We start from the raw sequence: 7,500 nt of genomic DNA on the forward strand, positions 1-7,500 counted from the left end.
AAGCAACTGGAAGACCACCGGTTCCATATCTCTCTGAGTGATGCATGTCACCATGCACCGCTTCCACCGTGTATCACATCACATCACACTCTAAACCATTTCACATAGGTCCGCGCGATTGCTCACGGGACCCTATTCTCGCTAGGAGGTTCGGTTCGATTCCTGTACACTACAACGAGCTTTTCCAATTCTTGTGTCCGACTGGCGAACGTTCTGTTGCGTTATAAACTTCGCGGTACTTGCCACCGGGTATGGTGTCCGTACAACCTTCTGAGAAATAGCCGGCGCGATCGACGGGATTAACCGACAATGCAGCGCTGGCTCTTGATCGGGCAATTTACGGGCTTTATCGGGCAATTTACGGGCTTGATGGTGCGACTTACGGGCCTGATAGTGCGACTAACGGGCTTGATAGGGCAATTTACGGGCTTTTTGGTGCGAATTACGGGCTTTTTGGTGCGACTTATGGGCTTGATAGGGCAATTTACGGGCTTTTTGGTGCGACTTATGGGCTTGATAGGGTAATTTACGGGCTTGTTGGTGCGACTTATGGGCCTGATAGTGCGACTAACGGGCTTGATAGGGCAATTTACGGGCTTTTTGGTGCGACTTACGGGCCTGATAGTGCGACTTAAGGGCCTGATAGTGCGACTAACGGGCTTTGATAGTGCGACCAACGGGCTTGATAGTGCGACCTATGGGCTTGATAGTGCGACTAACGGGCTTGATAGTGCGACTTATGGGCTTGATAGTGCGACTTATGGGCTTGATAGTGCGACTTACGGGCTTGCTTTTCCATGTTTTTCGCATCGAGCTTCGGTTCGTTTCGAATAATTTTGTCCATGTTTTTCGTTTGCTACGAGAGGTTCGGTTCGTTTTCAGTTATCCCTGTGTTCATGGTTTTCGTGAGCTTCGATAGGTTTGGTCCGTGTTTTTGAGTACTCTTGTCCATGATTTTCGTGTGCTTCTTGAGGTTTGGTCCGATTTTCAGTACTCTTGTCCATGCTTTCACATGCTCTGATAGGTAGGTTCGTTCTCAGTTATCCCTGTGTTCATGGTTTTCGTGAGCTTCGATAGGTTTGGTCCGTGTTTTTGAGTACTCTTGTCCATGATTTTCGTGTGCTTCTTGAGGTTTGGTCCGATTTTCAGTACTCTTGTCCATGCTTTCACATGCTCTGATAGGTAGGTTCGTTCTCAGTTATCCCTGTGTTCATGGTTTTCGTGAGCTTCGATAGGTTTGGTCCGTGTTTTTGAGTACTCTTGTCCATGATTTTCGTGTGCTTCTTGAGGTTTGGTCCGATTTTCAGTACTCTTGTCCATGCTTTCACATGCTCTGATAGGTAGGTTCGTTCTCAGTTATCCCTGTGTTCATGGTTTTCGTGAGCTTCGATAGGTTTGGTCCGTGTTTTTGAGTACTCTTGTCCATGATTTTCGTGTGCTTCTTGAGGTTTGGTCCGATTTTCAGTACTCTTGTCCATGCTTTCACATGCTCTGATAGGTAGGTTCGTTCTCAGTTATCCCTGTGTTTATGGTTTTCGTGTGCTTCGAGAGGTTTGGTCCGTGTTTTTGAGTACTCTTGTCCATGATTTTCGTGTGCTTCTAGAGGTTTGGTCCGATTTTCAGTACTCTTGTCCATGCTTTCACATGCTCTGATAGGTAGGTTCGTTCTCAGTTATCCCTGTGTTCATGGTTTTCGTGTGCTTCCATAGGTTTGGTCCGTGTTTTTGAGTACTCTTGTCCATGATTTTCGTGTGCTTCTAGAGGTTTGGTCCGATTTTCAGTACTCTTGTCCATGCTTTCACATGCTCTGATAGGTAGGTTCGTTCTCAGTTATCCCTGTGTTCATGGTTTTCGTGTGCTTCCATAGGTTTGGTCCGTGTTTTTGAGTACTCTTGTCCATGATTTTCGTGTGCTTCTAGAGGTTTGGTCCGATTTTCAGTACTCTTGTCCATGCTTTCACATGCTCTGATAGGTAGGTTCGTTCTCAGTTATCCCTGTGTTCATGGTTTTCGTTTGCTTCGATTCGTTCACTCTATTACTCTTGTCTTTGGTTTTCGTTTGCTTCGATTCGTTCACTCCATTACTCTTGTCTGTGGTTTTTCGTTTGCTTCGATTCGTTCAGTCCATTACTCTTGTATGTGATTTTCGTTTGCTTCGATTCGTTCAGTCCATTACTCTTGTGTGTGGTTTTCGTTTGCTTCGAGTCGTTCAGTCCATTACCCTTGTCTATGATTTTCGTTTGCTTCGAGTCGTTCAGTCCAATACTTACCCTTGTCTATGATTTTCGCTCTAAGCCCAGTCGCCCTGCGCTCTGGAAATCACATTCCAACTCTATCACCGATAGCGCTCACACCTTGGAAACCACATTTCACCCAGGGGACCTTAGGGTGGATTTTGAGCCTTTCGGGATTGCGAAACCATCATTTAACACTCTAAACTTAATTTCCGCAATCCCAGACGCACTTTCCATATGGTCTCCAAAAATGCGTGTGAGCTGACCTGGTCCCTTATAATAGGCAATGAACACGATTTTGGCAAAATATTTTTTTCAAAATTTTTTGACTCACCGGGTAAAATCGAATTTACTTGGGAAAAATGTTCTAGCAGGGGCCCTCCCATACAAATTTTTTTCTTCTCAAAAATGATTTTCGTTTCACTTTTCATACTCAGGGGAGTCTAAAATTGATGTTTTGAGTCACCATGAAAAAAAAATTTTTTTTGACCCGAGCTTGTGTCGCGACCCAAAAATCGACTCACTTGGGAAAAATGTTCTAGCAGGGGCCCTCCCATACAAAAATTTTTTCTTCTCAAAAATGATTTTCGTTTCACTTTTCATACTCAGGGGAGTCTAAAATTGATGTTTTGAGTCACCGAGAAAAAAAAATTTTTTTGACCCGAGCTTGTGTCGGCGACCCAAAAATCGACGCACTTGGGAAATATGTTCTAGCAGGGGCCCTCCCATACAAAAATTTTTTCTTCTCAAAAATGATTTTCGTTTCACTTTTCATACTCAGGGGAGTCTAAAATTGATGTTTTGAGTCACCGAGAAAAAAAAATTTTTTTGACCCGAGCTTGTGTCGGCGACCCAAAAATCGACGCACTTGGGAAATATGTTCTAGCAGGGGCCCTCCCATACAAAAATTTTTTCTTCTCAAAAATGATTTTCGTTTCACTTTTCATACTCAGGGGAGTCTAATATTGAAGTTTTGAGTCACCGTGAAAAAAAAATTTTTTTGACCCGAGCTTGTGTCGGCGACCCAAAAATCGACGCACTTGGGAAATATGTTCTAGCAGGGGCCCTCCCATACAAAAATTTTTTCTTCTCAAAAATGATTTTCGTTTCACTTTTCATACTCAGGGGAGTCTAAAATTGATGTTTTGAGTCACCGTGAAAAAAAAAATTTTTTGACCCGAGCTTGTGTCGGCGACCCAAAATCGACGCACTTGGGAAAAATGTTCTAGCAGGGGCCCTCCCATACAAAAATTTTTTCTTCTCAAAAATGATTTTCGTTTCACTTTTCATACTCAGGGGAGTCTAAAATTGATGTTTTGAGTCACCGAGAAAAAAAAAATTTTTTGACCCGAGCTTGTGTCGGCGACCCAAAAATCGACGCACTTGGGAAATATGTTCTAGCAGGGGCCCTCCCATACAAAAATTTTTTCTTCTCAAAAATGATTTTCGTTTCACTTTTCATACTCAGGGGAGTCTAATATTGAAGTTTTGAGTCACCGTGAAAAAAATTTTTTTTTGACCCGAGCTTGTGTCGGCGACCCAAAAATCGACGCACTTGGGAAATATGTTCTAGCAGGGGCCCTCCCATACAAAAATTTTTTCTTCTCAAAAATGATTTTCGTTTCACTTTTCATACTCAGGGGAGTCTAAAATTGATGTTTTGAGTCACCGAGAAAAAAAAATTTTTTTGACCCGAGCTTGTGTCGGCGACCCAAAAATCGACGCACTTGGGAAATATGTTCTAGCAGGGGCCCTCCCATACAAAAATTTTTTCTTCTCAAAAATGATTTTCGTTTCACTTTTCATACTCAGGGGAGTCTAATATTGAAGTTTTGAGTCACCGTGAAAAAAAAATTTTTTTGACCCGAGCTTGTGTCGGCGACCCAAAAATCGACGCACTTGGGAAATATGTTCTAGCAGGGGCCCTCCCATACAAAAATTTTTTCTTCTCAAAAATGATTTTCGTTTCACTTTTCATACTCAGGGGAGTCTAAAATTGATGTTTTGAGTCACCGAGAAAAAAAAATTTTTTTGATCCGAGCTTGTGTCGGCGACCCAAAAATCGACGCACTTGGGAAATATGTTCTAGCAGGGGCCCTCCCATACAAAAATTTTTTCTTCTCAAAAATGATTTTCGTTTCACTTTTCATACTCAGGGGAGTCTAAAATTGATGTTTTGAGTCACCATGAAAAAAAAATTTTTTTTGACCCGAGCTTGTGTCGCGACCCTAAAATCGACTCACTTGGGAAAAATGTTCTAGCAGGGGCCCTCCCATACAAAAATTTTTTCTTCTCAAAAATGATTTTCGTTTCACTTTTCATACTCAGGGGAGTCTAAAATTGATGTTTTGAGTCATCGTGAAAAAAAAAATTTTTTGACCCGAGCTTGTGTCGGCGACCCAAAATCGACGCACTTGGGAAAAATGTTCTAGCAGGGGCCCTCCCATACAAAAATTTTTTCTTCTCAAAAATGATTTTCGTTTCACTTTTCATACTCAGGGGAGTCTAAAATTGATGTTTTGAGTCACCGAGAAAAAAAAATTTTTTTGACCCGAGCTTGTGTCGGCGACCCAAAAATCGACGCACTTGGGAAATATGTTCTAGCAGGGGCCCTCCCATACAAAAATTTTTTCTTCTCAAAAATGATTTTCGTTTCACTTTTCATACTCAGGGGAGTCTAAAATTGATGTTTTGAGTCACCGAGAAAAAAAAATTTTTTTGACCCGAGCTTGTGTCGGCGACCCAAAAATCGACGCACTTGGGAAATATGTTCTAGCAGGGGCCCTCCCATACAAAAATTTTTTCTTCTCAAAAATGATTTTCGTTTCACTTTTCATACTCAGGGGAGTCTAATATTGAAGTTTTGAGTCACCGTGAAAAAAAAATTTTTTTGACCCGAGCTTGTGTCGGCGACCCAAAAATCGACGCACTTGGGAAATATGTTCTAGCAGGGGCCCTCCCATACAAAAATTTTTTCTTCTCAAAAATGATTTTCGTTTCACTTTTCATACTCAGGGGAGTCTAAAATTGATGTTTTGAGTCACCGTGAAAAAAAAAATTTTTTGACCCGAGCTTGTGTCGGCGACCCAAAATCGACGCACTTGGGAAAAATGTTCTAGCAGGGGCCCTCCCATACAAAAATTTTTTCTTCTCAAAAATGATTTTCGTTTCACTTTTCATACTCAGGGGAGTCTAAAATTGATGTTTTGAGTCACCGAGAAAAAAAAATTTTTTTGACCCGAGCTTGTGTCGGCGACCCAAAAATCGACGCACTTGGGAAATATGTTCTAGCAGGGGCCCTCCCATACAAAAATTTTTTCTTCTCAAAAATGATTTTCGTTTCACTTTTCATACTCAGGGGAGTCTAATATTGAAGTTTTGAGTCACCGTGAAAAAAATTTTTTTTTGACCCGAGCTTGTGTCGGCGACCCAAAAATCGACGCACTTGGGAAATATGTTCTAGCAGGGGCCCTCCCATACAAAAATTTTTTCTTCTCAAAAATGATTTTCGTTTCACTTTTCATACTCAGGGGAGTCTAAAATTGATGTTTTGAGTCACCGAGAAAAAAAAATTTTTTTGACCCGAGCTTGTGTCGGCGACCCAAAAATCGACGCACTTGGGAAATATGTTCTAGCAGGGGCCCTCCCATACAAAAATTTTTTCTTCTCAAAAATGATTTTCGTTTCACTTTTCATACTCAGGGGAGTCTAATATTGAAGTTTTGAGTCACCGTGAAAAAAAAATTTTTTTGACCCGAGCTTGTGTCGGCGACCCAAAAATCGACGCACTTGGGAAATATGTTCTAGCAGGGGCCCTCCCATACAAAAATTTTTTCTTCTCAAAAATGATTTTCGTTTCACTTTTCATACTCAGGGGAGTCTAAAATTGATGTTTTGAGTCACCGAGAAAAAAAAATTTTTTTGATCCGAGCTTGTGTCGGCGACCCAAAAATCGACGCACTTGGGAAATATGTTCTAGCAGGGGCCCTCCCATACAAAAATTTTTTCTTCTCAAAAATGATTTTCGTTTCACTTTTCATACTCAGGGGAGTCTAAAATTGATGTTTTGAGTCACCATGAAAAAAAAATTTTTTTTGACCCGAGCTTGTGTCGCGACCCTAAAATCGACTCACTTGGGAAAAATGTTCTAGCAGGGGCCCTCCCATACAAAAATTTTTTCTTCTCAAAAATGATTTTCGTTTCACTTTTCATACTCAGGGGAGTCTAAAATTGATGTTTTGAGTCATCGTGAAAAAAAAAATTTTTTGACCCGAGCTTGTGTCGGCGACCCAAAATCGACGCACTTGGGAAAAATGTTCTAGCAGGGGCCCTCCCATACAAAAATTTTTTCTTCTCAAAAATGATTTTCGTTTCACTTTTCATACTCAGGGGAGTCTAAAATTGATGTTTTGAGTCACCGAGAAAAAAAAATTTTTTTGACCCGAGCTTGTGTCGGCGACCCAAAAATCGACGCACTTGGGAAATATGTTCTAGCAGGGGCCCTCCCATACAAAAATTTTTTCTTCTCAAAAATGATTTTCGTTTCACTTTTCATACTCAGGGGAGTCTAAAATTGATGTTTTGAGTCACCGTGAAAAAAAAAATTTTTTGACCCGAGCTTGTGTCGGCGACCCAAAATCGACGCACTTGGGAAAAATGTTCTAGCAGGGGCCCTCCCATACAAAAATTTTTTCTTCTCAAAAATGATTTTCGTTTCACTTTTCATACTCAGGGGAGTCTAAAATTGATGTTTTGAGTCACCGTGAAAAAAAAAATTTTTTGACCCGAGCTTGTGTCGGCGACCCAAAATCGACGCACTTGGGAAAAATGTTCTAGCAGGGGCCCTCCCATACAAAAATTTTTTCTTCTCAAAAATGATTTTCGTTTCACTTTTCATACTCAGGGGAGTCTAAAATTGATGTTTTGAGTCACCGAGAAAAAAAAATTTTTTTGACCCGAGCTTGTGTCGGCGACCCAAAAATCGACGCACTTGGGAAATATGTTCTAGCAGGGGCCCTCCCATACAAAAATTTTTTCTTCTCAAAAATGATTTTCGTTTCACTTTTCATACTCAGGGGAGTCTAAAATTGATGTTTTGAGTCACCGAGAAAAAAAAATTTTTTTGATCCGAGCTTGTGTCGGCGACCCAAAAATCGACGCACTTGGGAAATATGTTCTAGCAGGGGCCCTCCCATACAAAAATTTTTTCTTCTCAAAAATGATTTTCGTTTCACTTTTCATACTCAGGGGAGTCTAAAATTGATGTT

This window comes from Anopheles moucheti (assembly GCF_943734755.1).
Source record: "Anopheles moucheti chromosome X unlocalized genomic scaffold, idAnoMoucSN_F20_07 X_unloc_21, whole genome shotgun sequence".
NCBI classification, from domain to species: domain Eukaryota; kingdom Metazoa; phylum Arthropoda; class Insecta; order Diptera; family Culicidae; genus Anopheles; species Anopheles moucheti.